Genomic DNA, 20,326 nt, shown 5'->3' on the forward strand with positions numbered 1-20,326 from the left:
ACTCCCCACTGATCCCTCGTACCCAAATATCCTCCCATGCTAAATTTGGTACCATTTGCTTAATAGGTTTTCGAATTATGCTAAAATTTGTCTTTTGCTTGGGAGGCCTCTTTTCCTCTCTTGTGAGGGGGAGGGGTCTAAAACCATAATAGGAACTCCCACTGGCATCCAATACCCAAGCCAAGTTTCACGCTAATCGGTTCAGAAGTTTTCGAGTCTATAGAGAACAGACAGACAGACAGAAATTCATCTTTATACGTATAGACCTAAAAAAGAGTACCTTGAGATTAACTTTGTTTTAAAAATTTCAAAGAAATAAGATCATGCAGGATTTTCTAGGATCCAGTTATTCGAAAACCACCAACTCGTTTCAAAGTACTAAGAATTCATTAAGAATTTAGTGCGTTCGAAGTTCTTTGATCATAATTTAATGATTCTGAATTTAGAATTGTATCATTTAATAATTATTGTTAAAAGGCAAGAATTTTTCTTTGGAGCGCAGATAATTTCGGCTCGATAAATATAATATTGATTTTTTTTTCTTTTTAAACATAATTGCGCATGGCACCTTCTCAAATAAACGAATATAAAAAAAGATGGATAACCCTAGTCTCTTTTCAAGAACGCTTACATTCGCGCACATCTTTATATATACAAAAACACCTCTAGCAACAATGTAACGTTGAAATATTTATTTCGATTATTAAAACCGTTTTAAAAATTCAAATGACTATTTTACACAATATACAGCTAAAGTAAGCTGTTATATGGCATTTTTTTTATTATTGAAAAATACTATGAACAAAGGCGCTCTATGCTTTTGTATGAATGAAGTCTGTTTCACAAAGAATCTGGTCGCATCTTTTCATTTACTGCAGCGCCCTTAGTTGTCACATCGCGAATCTATTGACAGTGTTTTGATCTGGATGGTTTGTTTTCTTAGTGGTGAGAATTTCATTAAGATTGAAGCAGTCAGTCAAAAGTTATCGACGATGGAACGCGAAAGGCGAGAGAAAATTCTGCACACTCACGTAGAGAAACCGACGTGGTCAGGGGTAAAGATCGCGAAATTCCTGAAATATCCAAAAACGACTGTAAATTCGGTGCTGCAACGTTACCGGGAGACCTTTACGGTTGTTCGAGCAAAACAAACCAGGCGTAAAAGTGGAACATATGACCGGAAGCTGCGAGCAAAGGTAATTCGATCAGTTCACAATAATCCTGGAATCTCCTTGCGTGATTTGGCGAAAAAGTTCAAGACGAACCACAGTACAGCTCGACAAATTTATTTGCGAGAAGGCTTGCGGTCCTATCATGCAAGTAAACACCCCAACAGGACGCTGAAACAAAACCTGGTTGCCAAAACCAAGGCAAGGAAGTTGTACGAGAAAGTTTTGACCAAGTACAATGGATGCATTTGATGGACGACGAAACTTACGTCAAAACAGATTTTGGACAAATACCCGGTAACAAATTTTACCTTGCGAAGCGTAAAGGGAATGTTGCGGGTAGATTCAATTTGTTTTTGCAGATAAATTTGCTCGTAAGTTGGCAAGGGATTTGTAGTTGTGGGAAGAAGACTAAGATTTTCATCACTGGGGACACAATGAATGGAAATGTTTACAAAGAAGAATGTCTCCAGAAGAGGGTTGTGCGATTCATTCGGTCCCACAAAGTCCGGTGAAGTTCTGGCCGGACCTGGCAAGCTGCCACTACAGCCGGGATGTCGTTAAGTGGTATAAGGAGAACAAGATCGATTTTGTTGAAAAAAGTATCAATCCACCAAACTGTCCGGATTTTCGTCCCATCTAGAGATATTGAGAAATAGTTAAGGGCAAACTGAAGAAATGTGGCAGAACCATGAAAAAACCCGCTCAAATGGAAAAGTGGTGGAACAAGATGGCGAATGAGGTTACCAGCAGTACTGTGCAGAAAATGATGGGTATCACAAAAAAAGTTCGAAAATTCATCCGAGAAGCTGACGAATGATTTTTATGTATTTTTTTCCTTAAAGTGCAATAAAAACCCTACAAAATGACATTTTTACTTTTGTTGTACGTTATTTCTTTGCGGAGAAATGATCTATTTTATCCGATCAGATTCTATGTGAAACAGACTTTAATATGATCCTAGAAATGGTTTCAGAGTGATTTATAAAAAAGTGTGATAAAATCGAAACACTAACCGTGATAAAATCGAGCGTGAATTTGGCAAGTATTGAAAAAAATCGAACAGTGATAAAATCGAAAAACTACTGAACATCATATAATGAGATGAACCAGCTGAAAGTTTAAAATCTCTATAATAAGGAAATTTAAAAACAAAATAGAAGAAAATACATTAATTTGTTATTGATTTACAAAGAGCGTTTTCCTTTCTTTTAACCATATTTGATGAATCAAGACTCATTCCTAACAATGTATAACTAAAACAATAAACATTTTTTTCACCAGTCAGCTCTTTGGAAGCGTTGATGCAATTCGATTATCATCAGACCAGCCTCTTTATAGTAACGGTTCATTTAAGCGACTAGCTATGTTCTAAAGAACTTGGCGCCAACTCAAAAGATGATTCTCGCTACGGGATAGCAAAACGTGCGAAACGAATCGACAAGTTCTATTTTTCAGGTAACATGCCACGGATGCTCGATCGTTGTTGCACCTTTCGGGAATCTCTCTCATACAAAGGATCAACAAACAAATGTATATATTACAACACTATTGACTGGATAGTCCACTGCTGCTAGATAAAGGAAACATTTTGCCCTCTTTGCTTTAGCTCCCTTTTTTAAGCTAATAGTCATTAAAATTCTTGTTCAACGCCACCATTCCGCCGTTGCTATAGAGAGAGGGCGAATCGGAATTCAACAGGTATAACTAAAGAAGGTAATAGCAGTAGTCACCTAACGTCATTATCGAGATGACTGTTCAATTTTGATAAGATTTGGTCCGTAACGAAATCGAGTCTAGAGGCGATGATACGGCAAATTTTCGCTTCGATTCGAAGCTAAACGAATCCTAACATAGTCAGTCCTCTATAGGTAGGCACATAAGTTGGTACTGGCAGTGGTATTAAAATCGATCGATTGATCTCTTTGAACAAGAGGTTGCACTTTCTTTCATTGGATAAATAACTGATTGGAAAGTTTATTTTGTCAGAAGCTCTCAACAGTAATTTCCCGTAACTCTTGTGGGAAAGTTTAACAAATTTTGAGATAATTACAACACACTTGTGGGGCAACTTTGAGATCAAGTTTATTGTTTCAACTGCATTTAAAAAAATTAAAACACTAAAGAAAATGTTTTTGAAGATCCGTAAGAAACAGTTGGCAATACCCGCTTTGATATGACATTTCTCATATAAATAGATAATAGTTGAACTAAAACCCATCACTCTAATAATCATGAATCCCACAGTGGCTCTGGTTACAAACTAAGCGACACGAATTCAAAAGCTACCGGGCTCTTCCATTATTATTGGCTTTACTTTACGTTCGCTGGGAGTCTGTACAAGTACCTATAGCAGGATGTAGTCCGTCATGGAAGATCAAATTAATTGCAACTGAAAAAGAAGCGAAGAAATGCAATAATTGGCAATTTTCCTTCTTTAATGAACGACCTCTTTATCTCTGGATGGTGGAGATTAGTTAGTGGGAGGAGGTTTCGATGTCAGCGTATTGTCGTTATTAAAAGTACTTTTGAAAAATAATAATATATTGCATGATATTAGTTGCCATTGTACATCATGACCGAACAATGAAAATAAAAAAATAATCAAAAAGTTAGGTTTAGACAATTCAGCTCATATTGTAGAAAGTGACTTTCATTAACCCTTTTCTTCCCCCGAGGTTTTCCACATTTTGAAGAACCTAAAAAGAAATATTGATTAACAACCGAAGGTCTAGAACAAAAAATCGTATCTAGAGCTACTTAAATTATTCAGTTGAAAAATTTGGACTTTGAGGAGAATCATATGTATGTATTGTATATGCTCCATTGAAAAGATAACAACATAAAGGATGCAAATTAAAAACAAGGAATAATGGCAAAATACATGTAATTTAATCATCATATTGATTTTTTTCAAAAACTCACATGTTTTCCCATATATTTTGAAACCACTGGTAGTTTAAGTACATAAAACCCATCCTGAAGCGGAAAAAATCTTTATCAGAAAGCTTTTTATTCGTACCTATTAGTAAAAGGCTATAAGAAAAGTACGTTTTGTTCCCAGTGTTTCACATGTGATCCACTATACTTATTGAAAAATTTCTTTATTTTTGATGAAATCTGAGTAAGCCATTATTTGATTCTGCTGGCTTAAGAAATTTTCTGCACATCGGTATTTTTATTTGAAAGCTAGCTGTGCTTTGCTAAACATATAAAAAATAAATGAAATTTTCTAAAAATAATTCAAATATTTATTTTTTGTGGGCAATATTTAAAATAAAATTCCAACATAATTTCAAAGCAAACACTATAAAATGAGATCTGCAGCTGGAGATTCGAATTGCTATACGAAGATGGCTTAAACTAATTTTCTGAAACTTGATCTCTTAATTTGTTTCAAAGATCTGATATTTTCAATTCGCTGTTAATGACTTCAGTTCTTTAATTTACGAATTCATATAAATTTCCCATTCTCCCTCCCCTTCCATTTTCGGTAGGGTTAACGAACTATACCAGAGAAATACTATTTTGAGTATCTGAAAAACGTCACATGTCACATTAGGCTCCATATATTTGATAAGCGTTTTTGAGATATGTCCAATAAAATATGAATAAAACCTTCCTCTTTCTTCCCTGGAAAAGGAAGATCTCAAGTTATTCGCACCCAAACAACCTAACTCCCCTTTGCTTGATATTAGGATTGGTCAATCTTGGATCGATATTTGCGAGATCGATCTTTTGAACTCAAATTTACGATTTTATGGATCGATTATTTAACTTTGGAAAGATCGATTAAATCGGTTTATTTTCGATCAGATCTTTAGATTTTTTGAAGGTTTTTTTTTCTAATTATTCCAAAGATTTAACATTCAGTTTCGTGCCGAATTTTTATCACTGCACCATCCCAATGATTGCTTTTCATTATTGGCACTACCATACCGTGAACATAATTGAGACCGACTTAATAAAATGTGTTTTTACCCTTTATAATGCTCAAGTAATCGAAAGTTTCATAAAACGGTCGCTTGAAAGCTTAGTTTGCCTTGAATTTTGCATCTATAGCATTTTACTCAGCTCAAGATTTTATTTCTTATCAAAACTTTCAATTTTCATAGTTGAAGCTCGGTAGAAAGCTATTCAGTTTTTAAATGAGACCACAATAATAAGTATTTCTAGAAAAACTAAGCGTTCATTTATTATCTACATTTGAATCATTACATTCCATAAGCTAAATAAAAATTAAAGTTGAAAAAATTTTTGTTTGAAGAAATGAACTTGAGTCTTTCAGACGATAGCTGGACACTAGACTAGTTCACTTTTCGGATTTTTTCGCAGATCAAAGCCGGACTCATATGGATTGTTCCTCATGCATTTTCAAGTATTTCTGCCAAATTTGAGATCTATTGACCTAATTTCTGTTCTGCGCAATGAGTTTTTGTGAAAAAAGTCGTTTTTTCTTGAAAATTTTCTATTAAGCGTTCTAGCAAGCCCCTTTTAATGTGAAACGATAATTTAAGGATGCATGGTGGTCAATATTATTAGCATTTTAATGAATTTGTTTTAGATAACCGATCAAAACAAACCGAAAAAATTTAAAAAATCATAAACTACCAACTTGAACAGAAATTTTACTTACAAGTTGAAAGTTAAAAATCTACAGTAAACCAGAAAAAAATATTTTTTGCAAAAGCTCTTCTTGTAAAGCTAGCCCTTTTTATTACATTTCTTTTGATGTAATAAACATACAAATTGGATATATAGCGGTCAAGTTATTTGCAGATGTTTGCAACAAATTTGAATTGATAAAATATTTTTCATTCAAGCTTTCTCCTCACCAACTTGTGCACAAGCAAAAATATTTTATTTAATCTAGTACCCCAAGACTGGGCCAGGAGTAAAAAAAGCGCGCGCTTTGATAAAGTTGTATGCAAGTTCTCCTGATGCCACGTTTTTCAGATTGCATGAAGCTAAAACTTGAATAGGAACGTGATTATGATTTAAAAACTGAGGCATTAATATTTGAATATCTTTGCTCCTATTCTAGCGATAAATTAACTTAATACATCAAATGATTGATAATAAACAAGGCTACATTAACAAGAAAAAAATTTGTGAAAAATAATTATTTCGGATTTACTGTAGATTTTAAACTTTCAACTTGTAAGTAAAATTTCTGTTCAAGTTGGTAGTTTATGATTTTTTAAATTTTTTCGGTTTGTTTTGAACGATTATCTAAAACAGATCCATAAAACAGCTAATAATATCAACCACCATGCATTCTAAAATTATCATTTAATATCAACAGGGGCTTTCTAGAACTCTCATAAGAAAATTTTCAAGAAAAATGGACTTTTTTCACAAAAACTCATTGCGCAGAACAGAAATTAGTTCAATAGATCTCAAATTTGGCAGAAATACTTGAAAATGCATGAGGAACAATCCATATGAGTCCGGCTTTGATCTGCGAAAAAAATCCGAAAAGTGAACTAGTCTACTGGACACGTTACCTTTGTATTAAGACTTAGCTTTCCATTTTTTTTAACGTACCCGGGCCGTATCCGGGCGTTTTTACCCAAAATCCAGTCAAAAACAGGAAAAAGATTTTCACAATTATTAACTAAAAACCAGGCTATAACCCGGCAAATCCTACCAAAATTCCGGTATTTCTCATTAAAAGTCAATAGAAACGAAGAAATATTAGCACACTAACATTTTTTTTCCTAAGCACATCAGCGAAATTAAAATTAATTTCAATAATTCTGAAAAAAAAATCTTAAAAAAAACATTGTTATTGGACGCAAAAATCATGAATTATGCAGCAAAATTTTAGTTTTTAGTCTGAATTTCTCTTAAAATGAGGATAATTCCAAGCAAAATCCTAACTATTTTCCTCAATATCTGGGCAACCGGGCTGGGCAAGGCCTTTCCTTTTTTTCTCTCTGAAAATCCGGACAAGCCCAGATAAAATCGCCAATCTGGAATGCTTGACCAAAGGCTGAATTGATGCTAATGAAAACACCAGCGTAAATAAACATTCTGTCATGCAGCCTTTTCAAAAATAGAATCTCACTAAATGAACAGACTTAAAATGGTTGAACTGATATGATCAGTCAAGGTATAACAATTAGACTAATTCCCAATTTGGACTTGAAAGTATGTTTTTATTGCTCATACATTTGATATTCAAAAGTATTAGCTTTCCTAAAACTTTTTACAAATTACTTCAGCGTAAAGCAACCCTCAGGCAGCACCTCTCACAAAAAATTGATAAATCTATCTTGTAGAGATCGACCCATCTGCTTCGGATCGATCCTGGAAATATCCAGCTGAATCGATCTTTGGAATCGATCTTTTCCAGAAGATCGATCATTCCTACTTGATATGTACTCTATCTATGACAAAAACTTGTAATAGAGCCCCCTGTCCTTCCTAGTCCCGGTCCTGATTTCATCTGTAGCGAAGGGGTTCTCCAGCTTGCGCTATCAGGCAAGTATGATATCATAGACAGTTCTTCTCCGCGTGATGGTCTCTGCATTTCCAGCGATCTTCGTTCCGGTACTGCATCTGAATCGGAATACTCTACCAGCATTTTTTACCAGAACATTTGTGGTGTCAGTTCCTGCCTGATCGATTATCTGCTTGCTAATTCGTTCTCCGACATGGCTTAATAACCGTACCCTCTCCAGCTAGATTGTTGGCCCAGATGATGCAGTGTTTCGTTGTAATCGTTGCCTCTTTAACAGCAAAAAATCTACTGGTGGTGGAGTGTTACTTGCTGTTTTATCTAAACTCCCGGCTTCGCTTATCGAAGACGTTTCCTAGGAAGATCTGGAGCTTCTTTGGACCCGCATTAATCTCGATAGTCGGAAAATCTATCTATGCGTAGTGTACGTGCCTCGTAGCAGAGTCCTTTTCGCGTTGCCTGTCTAAAGTTAGCTCTATTTTTTCTCCTGAGGATGACATACTCTTCATCGGCGACTTCAACATGTCCGGGCTAAAATGGTGCTCCTCCCGAAGTGGCTTTCTGTTTCCAGACCCTGTGCGTTCTTCATTCACGGCATCTTCTAGTGTATACTTAGACGCCCTGAGTTCAGCGACTTTACGTCAGATAAATAATATCGAAAATGAAAATGGACGTATGATCGACTTCAGTTTCGTTAACAAAGGTTTCAGGATTCCGACGATTGACACATCACCCAGCCTTAGTGGTCTTTCTCGATGCCGCAAGGATATATGTTCCCGGCATCCTTCTATCAAGATATTTTGAAGCTATCTCCCTCGTCCTTAAGTACATCGAATGAGAAGTTGAGCTCGATCCTTCTGATCCAAACGCAGCTGCTGAGACATTTTCGAACATTCTCAACTCCAACTCAACTAAAGCTGCAGACTCATCGCTGGACTGAGCAATCTTTCCATCATTGTGGAAAAAGCTCACATGTTTCCTGTCCACAAATAGTGAGAGAAGAGAGATGTGAGCAACTACCGCGGAATTTCTGGTCTATGCGCCAAGCTGTTTGAACTGGTTGTTTTAGATCCAATTTTCTCATTTTGGAAGCATCACTTCTCCAACGATCTGCACGGTTTCATGCCTAAACGATGCACGACTACAAACCTATTGAGCTTTGCCAAGAAAACTCAAGTCAGGCGGCGGCAACGCTATTCAAACCGTATGAAGCACAACTCTCAGATTTCCCCTTTTTTCCCCTCGTTTTGACAGATTTAAGCTTTTTTCCTCAGATTTAAGCTTTCGTTTCCTATGCTCTTAAGGCAAAAAAGCTTAAATCTGAGAAAAAAAAAAGCTTAAAAACGAGATTCAAGACCACTTATTTAAAAGATGTTGGCCACACGATACATAGACAAAACGTGTAACGTTGCCGCCGCCTGACTCAAGCTGACGCCATTTACACAGATCTCTCTGCGGCGTCCGATAAGGTGAACCACGATATTGCAATGGCAAAGCTCGAATTGGATTGGTTCCGGAGCTACATAATGGGACGAAAGTTATCCGTTCGTACTGGTGAATCCTTTTCTAGGCAGTAGTGCCCCAAGGAAGTCATTTGGGGCCGATCATTTTCGTGATCTATTTTAATGATGTACCCTCGCTCCTCGGCGGCACAAAGCTCGCATATGCCGATGACCTGAAACTTTTTCACATCATAAACGACCAAGACGACATCAACTTCCTGCAACAGCATTTCACCGCTTTTGCTCGCTGGTGCAATATCAATGCTAGCCTTGAACCGAAGCCTTGGATTCTTGTTTCGTATGGCCAAAGACTTCAAAGAAGTAAATTGCATGAAAAGTCTGTTGCATAGTTCGTTCTATTCTCGAATGCGATTCAGCTTTTTGGTGCCCTTTCTACCAGAATGAAGCTGAAAGAATCGAGGCTATCCAGCGGCGCTTCTTGCGGTACGCTCTACGACACCTAAACTGGCAAGATCCGTTTCGTTTACAAAGCTATGAAAACAGCTGCCGTTTCATACCCAGCAAACATGAAATCACATTAAAAATTATAACTCAAGTCATTAATTTCAACAAACGCAAGTAAAAGGTCGGATATGATAAAAAGTCCGCCATGTTTGCCGATTTTGAAGACGATTTCGTAACTTTTTTTTCTCCCGCGTGGTTTAAGTGAGAGAACATCCTTGATGTTCTCTCTACGACCAGCAGTGCAACCAGATTGATAAAAATCAGATGGTGTATTTGCAAGAATTGCCTAAAGACAGAAGCAGCAAATATTGTCGCTGGCAACGGTTCGCATACGCTGAGAGAAAAATCTTGTACTCTATTGCATTCACTCTATGTATGTATATTGCTTACATTCCCATTTGCCTGAACAATTACGTGGCTAACAGCGCTTTCACCGGCATTCCAAAAACTTTTAATCGGTTTTCCGAACATTTCGACTTCGACGTCTCAAGGAACGTGTTCCAAAATTTTAAGCTTTACAACAAAATTCAGATGGATCTCCCTCTTTTCCTCCTTTCTCCACACTGTGAGGGGTAAAGGACTAAAATACACTCGTAATACTCGATTCCATTTTCTGGCTTTGTTAATACGAATTGAGAACTTCACTAACACCTCCCTCTTCCTATGTAGCTACTCACTGGAAGGAGGGTAGTGTTTCAAATAATCATAGAAATCATAACTAAATGATTATCCATGTCAAATTTTATCCATTCGTAAGATAAATTCTCGGATAATACAGAAAAAAATTATGGACGCCTTTTTCATATTGAATTATCATCCAAGGCCAAATTTGGTTCCATTTGCTTGGTTAGTTCTCGAGTTTTGCAATAACTTGGAAGAGAGCCCCATCCCCTTGGATAGAGGGGTGAGTACTTAATACTCATAGAAATATCTCTCGCACTCAAATACACTTTAATTCCAAACTTGGTTTCATTAGTTCGATTTATTCTCGAGTTATGCAAAAAAAAATGCATAGATGCCTTCTTCCCCCCTTATATTTCTCCGCTGAAAGGAAGGAAGGGCTGCAATTTATCATAGAAACATTTCTCGTGTTCAAATACCATTACATGCCAAATTTGGTTCCATTTTCTCGATCAGCTCTCCAATTATGATTTTTTAATTTTTTAAGGGAAGGGAAGAACCCCCCCAACCCCACCACTTCATCTACCCCTTTGAAGGATTTAGGGATACCAAATGAAGAATTTCTCGTACCGGACCGGACTTTCGTAAATTTTGTATGAAATATCCGAGCAAACGGATAAAACCGGGCAATCTGGTAACCTAAATTTATACACATGCTATCAGAATTTGCAAAAGAAAGCAAGCAGTTAAAATTAATCAGTCTCTTATTACTTTTTTATTTTCTCAAGATTATTCAAGACCCTCGGCTTCGAAAACTTATCTCGTTGATTAAAATTATTGAAGAATTTCTTTATTTACAAGCATCTTTAATTTTACAGATGAAGCAGACTAGCATTTCAATGTTTTACTATGGTTTTATTATGTCATTTTACATGCAGCTAATTTTATAACTGTTTTTTATGGCAATGAGAAATATTTAGATTTTTGATTCAATCATTTGTTTTCAAGAAGTTCTGAGAACGCTCATAAAGCTTTAACAAAATATACTGTTTAAGTTTTTTTAGAAAGTGTTCTGAAAGCTCTATTGAAACTCCAAAAATTTTTATAAAAGTTTTTGGTGATCGAAATTTTAAAGCGTAATGATTTAAACGAATATTAAAAAAATAGTCATCTAGAACAGGCCCAAATAACCAGATTTAAGCTTTATTAGAGTTCTGGTGATGTATGAAATGCGGTTTAGCTTTTTATGAAGATAAATGCTATAGCTCTAACAAAGTTGTACTGACCATGATAAAGCTAAAATTGTTACTTGGGATATCTTGTACCTTATATCGCTACAAGCTTTGTATAGAAATTACGAATTCTTAATTTTATACAAATCCCAAAACTTTTTGTGGTTGTTTTTGGTGACATAAATAGCAATAATTTATTTGGAAGTGATCCATCCAGTCCTGAATTAGCGCAACAAGTTTAACCCTTCGTTTAATAAAGTAACGAATTTGCAACAATTAATGTATGAAAAAAGTGAAAAATCGAATTTTATTTTTATTTATTTGTCTTGATCATTTGCAACTATTCAAAATGATTTTTAACGAAAAATTAAAAAAAATCATGTAATGAAGGGTTAATTTTGTATGGAAATTTGTATGGGAAAAAAATCATTCATCACCAGAGATGTGCTGAAAGTTCCAAAAAATATAACTTTGGATGAAAAATATTCCGCGATTCTTTCGGTACAACTCATGTGATCAAATCTCAAACTAAACTTGTACCCGAGAAAAGATATTTGATGTTATAAATTCTCTTTTTCAAAATTATTTACTTTAATTTTTGCATTTTTGACGGCTTTTTTGAAAGCTCTGTAATGGAGTGCCCCAAATGACCCGATATTTGGGGCTGCAGGCTTAAATTGATCCTTTGCCTAGTACAAGATCTCAAAATGTTCGAAGCAGTGTCTCATTAATAGTGATGAATATCACCCTTAAAAAAAATTACTATTTTTGAAGCTTAATAACTTTTGTGTCTCAACTCGAATAGAAATGCAGTTTTCGATAAAATATTTGTCATGGTTTAGGCTTTAAGAAAACCCGTTTTCAAAACAAATCGGCCGTAGGGAGCCAAAGTTATTAATGAAAAACTGGATTTTCATGTTTCTCCTGAACCAAATGTATCAAAATCTCATACAAACTTCAGGCTTGTTAAGCGACCCTTTCCCGTGATCCGATCTGACTCAAATTTGACATGAGACCTTGTACTAGGCCTAGAATCAATTTAAGCCTACAGCGCATAACATTCCATAAGCTTGAAATTTCTCATACAAATTTGGGCCAGTCTACTGCGTAACCGTAGAATGAGAGTAAAAAAAATCAAGAAACTGCTTTGCATAGCCAGGGAATTTATTGATTTATATAACCTTTGCAAAACATTTCATTAAATTATTAAAAGCTCTAACAAGCAAAGTCTGCCATTTTTTTTTAATTTTTCAATGGATTCAATATTTTCATGAAATGCTTAAATGCTTGTCAGTTTTGCAAAAAGAATCGTTAAAACCAAAAATCAAAGACCAACTTCATTTCAAGCAAAACTGAAATTTCTGGATGATTTAATGTGCAAAAATTCAGGAATCAACCATATCACCTCAAATTTTACACAAAAGGCATTCAAAAACATATGGAGGCAAAAAGTTTTCGATGTTCGTTTAGATAAAACCGATTCACATCTAAGTAAGAACTAATGCAATTATTTGATAAAATGACATCTTTTTCATAGGGGAAAAGGGGCCAAAACATTTTCATATTTGAATAGTCACTTTTAAAATATTTCAAGCGTTGCAATACCTCTTAGTTCAATTCATAGAGTTTCAATGGCTTTAAACTTCATGTTGCTAGGACATAAAAAGAAAACAGCATAGTTTTGGGGAAATAAGGTCTAATCCAACAGCAGATTTGAATTTTTGAGGAAATTTTACGTTAGACAAGTATTATTCCAGGCCCTCTATTTATTTTTTCTAAAATTCTTTTTTTAATTTCATCTTAAATATATTCAAAATAAATGATTTTTGAATAATGCCTTTCCAGAGTAATAATTGTTTCACAAAAGCGACAAAAGGAAAATTCCATTTGATTAGCTCCTTTTTGCCGGAATGAAACCGGCTTAGTTGTACAACTTCAATTTTCCATATGATTAACCGTGAAAAGGTAAATTTCCCCCACTGAATTTTCATGTAACCCATAAAGCCCCACCAACAATGACGACAACCAAGTGGCGGAAAATGTTCGCCATTCAAAGTGCTTCGATCATCAATCGGCTGTGAGAGCGCGTGTCAAAAATGGAGCAAAATTGAGTTGGAATAGCCGTGAAAATATGATCTATAGTCGATTGGGCGTTTTTTTTTCTGTAGAGAATGGGGGGATGAAAATTAGATTGGAAGAGGTGAAATAGACTCCATTATTGGGACCGACATTTTTCCACCCATACGTTTGTGGGGAAATGTAGCGTAGCGAATGATTGACTGGCTGTTTATCATTTTCGTTGGCTGTTTTCAATACGAGCGTATGTTTTGTAATTGAATTTTACTCAGCAGTGTTGTTTCGTTTTCAGACTTCATTTCAATGCAAAATGGTTCAAATTGAGCGTGAAATATGCATTTGGGAAAACTTCGATCGAATTTTCTTTGGAGATTGAAAGTTTAGTCGGCGAGAAGTGAAACTTTGTTGCCAATTTCTGTACGATGAGCAAACAGTATTGATGAACCAAATTCATAATAGCGTTCGATCCATTCTCCAAGCAAAAGATGACACTAAAAGCATAGGATTGAAAATTCATTGGTCTCGGTTTTATCTTTTTCAAATCAAACTATGACGCCTCTACTTTCACAAAAAAAAACTTTCTCACGGTTCCGCTAAGTCACTGCTAATTTAAAGGTAAATATTTACTTATAAAACAACTCCCGTCTGTCAGTCTCAACTCTGATTGATTTACGGAGCGCGTCTTCTACGAGCCCGGGGTAGGATCGTTCCCAATGACTCGACATGCAGGAAATATGGTAGATTGTATTGGGAATTTGTTTTATTGTGTCCTAAATGGTTTGTGGTTGGATTAAAATCGGACATTGACCAGGGTGCCAAAAAATAATGAAGCCAACAAGTTCGTGCAGACCACCCATCGTGATCCTCCCACGCACTATTCCAGCCAAATTGGGGAACATCCACTTGGATCCGGTCAATCCAAAAGGTGTCAGCGCTGGATTGGGATGGAACTTACTAATATGGAGACCATAATCAAATTTATATTTGCGCTTCGGTGTCTGTCTTATTTGATGGATTCCCCATGGAGTTTTGAAACCAACATTTGGGAATTGAATAAAACTATACCTACCCCCTTCAAAAGTTGTTTTTTTTCCTGTGGGTGATGACGGACACAATACTGCAAGCTGATGATTGGGATCGTTGTGATATTTTCCGTTGATGGTTCATAAATTAGCCGGAATGGCGTTGTCATTCGAAGCAACAACTCTTCGGTGTGGGAGAATTTTCTTCACCTAACGATGATGGCGATTATGCTGATTATGCTAATAATGATATGTGTGGCTTGTTAGTTTGATTAGGCTCAAGCAGCAGCCTTCGTGACAGTAGGTCAACCGTGAATGATTGACACTGGAAATCGATGTTGAAGAATAGCAGAAGATAATGTCTATTCACTAACAATTGCCGCTTTAAATGCATTTGGAATTATGATACTTTTTTTACCTACCTTCAATTAAACAAGAATTTATCTATTTTTTGAGTATAGGTTTTATATTCTTAATGAGTTTTACATAAATTGAATCAATTTGTCATTTCCAAATTAAAAAAATAACAATAACTCCTTTACGACAAATGCGATGGATTAATATAATAACCAAGATAAAGGTTCCCGAGTTTGGCCCCTACATGGAGAAAAAAGACCACAGTTGTTCTAATAATTTCAGCTGGTTATGCCATAGGTCGGCAACCTGCGGCTCTTTAGTTCACTGAGCTAATATTAAATATATTTTTGAATAAAACATTTATTAAATCGTGAATTGAGCCCTGTGACCTGGCTCACGGACTTTCAAAAGTCCAGATGAGAATTTTGAAATTGTATTCGTTGTTGGAAAAAGTGGAAAGGACCAAATGGCAAAATAGCATTTTAAAGCCTAATTTTACTTTTTTTTTTGCTTTTTACTGTTCTTGAAGTATCAGCAAAGAGATCTAGAATTAATTTACCTTATCGTTAATGCATGGCATAACTTTTGTTTTTAAACATCAAAACTTAAACCAAATTATTTGTTTACAAAACGTGTGTATATTTTTGAAGCAATATCAAACAGAAACACAGGAGAATCGACGTTTATAGTTTACAAAAAAAGTAGTTTATAGACAGACTATATGATATATTTGTTATCAAACAAGGTAACCCTCTTCAAATTTTATAATTCAAGTCTTCGCAATCACCCTTTATGAAAATTATTCAGATAAAATTTCGAAAATCTTTTAGAGTTAATTTCGAAAAATATTGGCATAAAACTCTGACGCGTGAAAACATTAAAATATTGGAAAAACCACCTAAATCCTATCATATTCATATGGAATGAAAATGATAATTTAAATGCATCGGAATATTGATACCTCATTAGCATTCCAGATTGCCCGGATTACCCGGGGCTTGCCCTGATTTTCAACGAAAAAATTGGAAGATGCTAGGTCCGGTCCGGTTGCCCGGATATCGAGGAAAAAGCCCGATTTGTTCTAGCTTTATTCACATATGTAACGAAATTCCAAATTTTCAACTTCTTTTAGCGTAATAAATTCACTTTCAACTTTTCCTGGATTTTAGCTGGATTTGTCCGGTTGCTACCCGGGTTTGAGTTAAAAATTTCAAACCTAATGCCTGGATTTGCCAGTCTGGATACGTTAAAAAAAATCTGGAAATCTTACTCAACAGTTAACGGATTAAAAAAGTAAATAGAAACATGAAATTCAAATAAAAAATTCCAAATCTAAGAATTTAAAATTGCAAAGTTTGACAGCTTTTCAAATTCGAATCAGCATTGAGAATGAATAAAAATTTCAATTCTGAAAATCTATTTAAAAAATTATTCACAGGTTAAATACTTGGAATCAATAACTTGATTGACCGTTTCACTTCCAATTACATTAAATTGTATGTATTTAAACAAATTTAAACCTTTGAGCCTATAAGCGCATTTAAAATACCAAGTTTGATGCTTGCAGCAAATTTTTACCAAAAGCACACAAGCTTTGAGCGAAGTTTCAGTAACGGACACATTTTTTTTCATTTTCGATTAAGAGTTTAGCACCGTTGATTTATTTTTTATAAATTTTTGTTTTGAAACTCTTGAAGTATCCTTTAATTGATTTTGCCATCAAAAAACAACAAAATCTCATTAATACAGATTTTTACTGGTCGAGCAGCTGCAGCTATAGCAAGCATTGATGAATAATAAACAATGTATTAAACTTCATTTTTCACTCAATTGGACAGACAAAACTGAATAATTAACATGTGACATAAAATGAGATTTTTTAATTTTCCAGATGCATAAAATTCTCGAGACACGTTCGCTTGATGTCATGAATATTGAAAATTCATGATTTTTTAAGTTTAAAATTATCATCTGCATATGTTTAAGTTGAATTTTACCTTATACTTCTTGATTTTGAAAAGGATTAGCTAAATCTGAGGAATGTCTTAACAAGGCTTAATATTTTTAAGAAAATTTGTTTCTCTTTACTTTGTTATTTTAAATGCCTTCCTTTGCCGAATATATTATAAATATTCTGCTTTTTTCAATGTATTCAAATATTTCACTATAACAAAAAATGCAAAGAATTCATTTAAGCTTAATAAAGATTTAAAAAATTTTTGAATCGATATTTGCCGACAAATTCAAATTGATATACAATCAAACCATGTTAGAAGATATGAAAATCCAGAAGAAAATCCATGTCCTTAATGATAATCAGAAGCAGATTTAAAAGCAAAATCCAAGAGTTAGAAATAAAAACTCTAATAGGTTTATAGTTATTTTCGTGAACCTGATGTTCATTGAACATTAATATATTTTAATTTTTTTTAAACAATATAACAAATCTATAATGCGGCTCTTTGAAACTCTGAAATTTTGTAAATTTGAAGTTTTTGGCTCTTTCCACCCAAAAGGTTGCCGACCACTGGGTTATGCCAATCATCAAAGCGTAGTTGATTTTTTTGCATCCAACTATAAATATAAAAGACTCAACTACAAACTGATGATTGATTATGCAATCAACTATGAATATGATGAATTCAACTGTAATGGTATAATTGATTCAACTGTAAATATGTTAGATTCAACTACAATTGTATAATTGATTTGAGACATTCAACTATAAATATATTTGATCGAACTACAAACTGCTGATTGACCTTACACAATCAACTTTGAATAAGATAGAATCAACTGTAATGGTATAATTGTTTCAACTTTAAATATTATAGATTCAACTACATTTGTATGATTGATTTTAGGCATTCAACTATAAATATAATAGATTCAGCTATACATTCCTGGTAGACCTCTCATTTTTAACTATAAATTCGATAGATTTAATTGTAGTGGTATAATTGATTCAACTGTAAATATGATAAATTCAACTACGATTGTATGATTGATTTGAGTTATTCAACTATACATATAATAGGTTAAACTGTACATTTTTGTTTGATCTCTTACATTTAACTATAAATATGATGGATTCAACTATAAATGTATGGTCGACTCTAGGTATTGAACTATAAATAAAGTGAATTAAAATGTATTGTTATGATTGATTGTGTGATACTTGAATACTATAGTGTTCATCCGTGTTCACCAGCAAAAATTAAAAAAAAAACGGTAGTGTGAGACCAGTAAGTGTTCCCTGCATCGATCGTATTGCTATTTTTGGGCTCAGCCGGCAGTTCCTGACGACGGTAGCAAAGCGCAAGTGCTCTTCGGCTATGGATAAACATGTTGCTCTACCAGTTCCTGATCTTTTCGGACATCATCGACGTCACATTCTGTTCAGGCACCAACATCAAGACAGATCACTATCTGGTGATAGTGGAGATGCGCCCAAAATTCTCTGTAGTGAACAACATACGAAACCGACGCCCGCTTCGGTTTAATATCTCACGACTGAAGCAACCTGAGGTCGCAACAGACTACGCGCAATCGCTCGAAGCAGCGCTGCCGGTAGAGATCGAGTTTGGCGAAGCCCCTCTCGAGGACTGTTCGGATACCATCAAGACAGTCATCAAAAGCGGAGAACATCATCGGGCCTGTAGACACAAGCAAACAGATTCGTGGGAAGTCATCTGGTCGGCTTTATGGACGGTGTACGACGAACCAGATCTTCACATTACGGCTAATCCTCCAATAATGCAGTGAACATCAAATCGCTTCGCACCATCTAATAATCGACTTCAAAGCCGTATACGACACGATCGACCAAAACAAGCTATGAAAAATCATGGACGAGAACAGCTTTTCCGGGAAGCTGATCAGACTGATCAAGGCGACGATGGATGGAACGCATTGCTGTGTGCGGATGTCGAGGGAATTGCCGAGTTTAATCGAATCACGCAGGGGCTTCGACAAGGCGATGGTCTATCCTGCATGATGTTCAACGTGGCGCTATAGAAGGTGTTATTCGACGAGCGGTTGGCGAAATGCAGGGCACGATTTTCAACAGATCTAGTCAACATATCTACTTTACCGATGACATTGATACAGCCGGCAGATCATCTGCGGTGGTGGAGGAGATCTACCGCAATCCGAAACGCGAAGCAGAAAAGATTGGGTTAATGATTAATACGTCCAAGACGAAGTATATGCTGGCCTGCGGATCCGATACCGAACGAACCCTCTTGTCCAATAATAACAAGGTCACGATCCATGGCGACGAGTTGGAGATAGCCGAAGGTTTTGTCAATCTCAACTCACTGGTGACCGCACACAATGACATCAGCCGTGAGATCCGGCAGCGAATAATCATCGAAAGTCGTGCCTACTATGAATTCTACAAGCAACTGCAGTCGAGACGAGGGCCTGTCGAGGAGGACCTGCGTACACTCGGAGTATTCGAGCGACGAATGTTAAGAACCATCTTTGGCGGCGTGCAGGAGAACCGAGTGTGGAGGCGAAGGATGAACCACGAGCTCGCGCGGTTCTACGGCGAACCCAGTATCCAGAAGATGGTGAAGGCTGGACGGATACGCTGGACAGGACATGTTGCGAGAATACCAGACGACTGTCCTGCAAAAAAGATGTTCGCTACGAATCCAGTAGGAACAAGACGAGCAGGGACTCAACGAGCGAGGTGGTTAGACCAAGTGGAGCGCGATCTAGCGAATGTGGATGTCCGAGAAATTGGAGAACGGTTGCCATGGACCGAGTGAGTTTTAGGAATTATGTTCGTCAAGTTACGTCCTGAGATGGAATACTACGAAAATAAATAAAATATCAACGATGCAGTTGGCGGGCAGTCATTGAAAATCCTATTCGGTACAGCTGTGATAGATGTTTACTCTTGGGCTCATTCATATTTTTTTGGCGTAATTTAAAAACTTATCAGAAAAATAAAACGAAATGTTACGTCATTAAGATACTTAAACTGAGTAACTAGTAGTTCGTGAGCACTTCTTGCATTGAAAGGAAACGGCAATACATTTTAACATTATTATAACAGTTCATACGAAGCCATGGGGTCCGGGTACGGTGTACGCGTTGCATTGGAGATTTGTCGAACTTAACGAACTTAACTTATGGATAACCAACATACATACATATATTCGAAAAAAAATTTAAAGACAAGTGAAAAAATTCGAACAGGACGTTATCTAGAACAAGTCTTCAATCGAAACGTATCGATCTCCGAAGAGCTTCAATGGATTTGAAATTGCGTTTCAGAATCTTCCTGAAGGATGCTTTTAAAGGATCTTTTAAAAAAAAATAGAAAAAAACGCTGAGCGTTGTTCATAACGATGTTTGGTGACTTACAGTAATAGTAAAAATATATAGCTTAAGAATCCAGCTCTAGCTA

This window comes from Uranotaenia lowii, chromosome 2 (assembly GCF_029784155.1).
Source record: "Uranotaenia lowii strain MFRU-FL chromosome 2, ASM2978415v1, whole genome shotgun sequence".
Lineage (NCBI taxonomy): Eukaryota > Metazoa > Arthropoda > Insecta > Diptera > Culicidae > Uranotaenia > Uranotaenia lowii.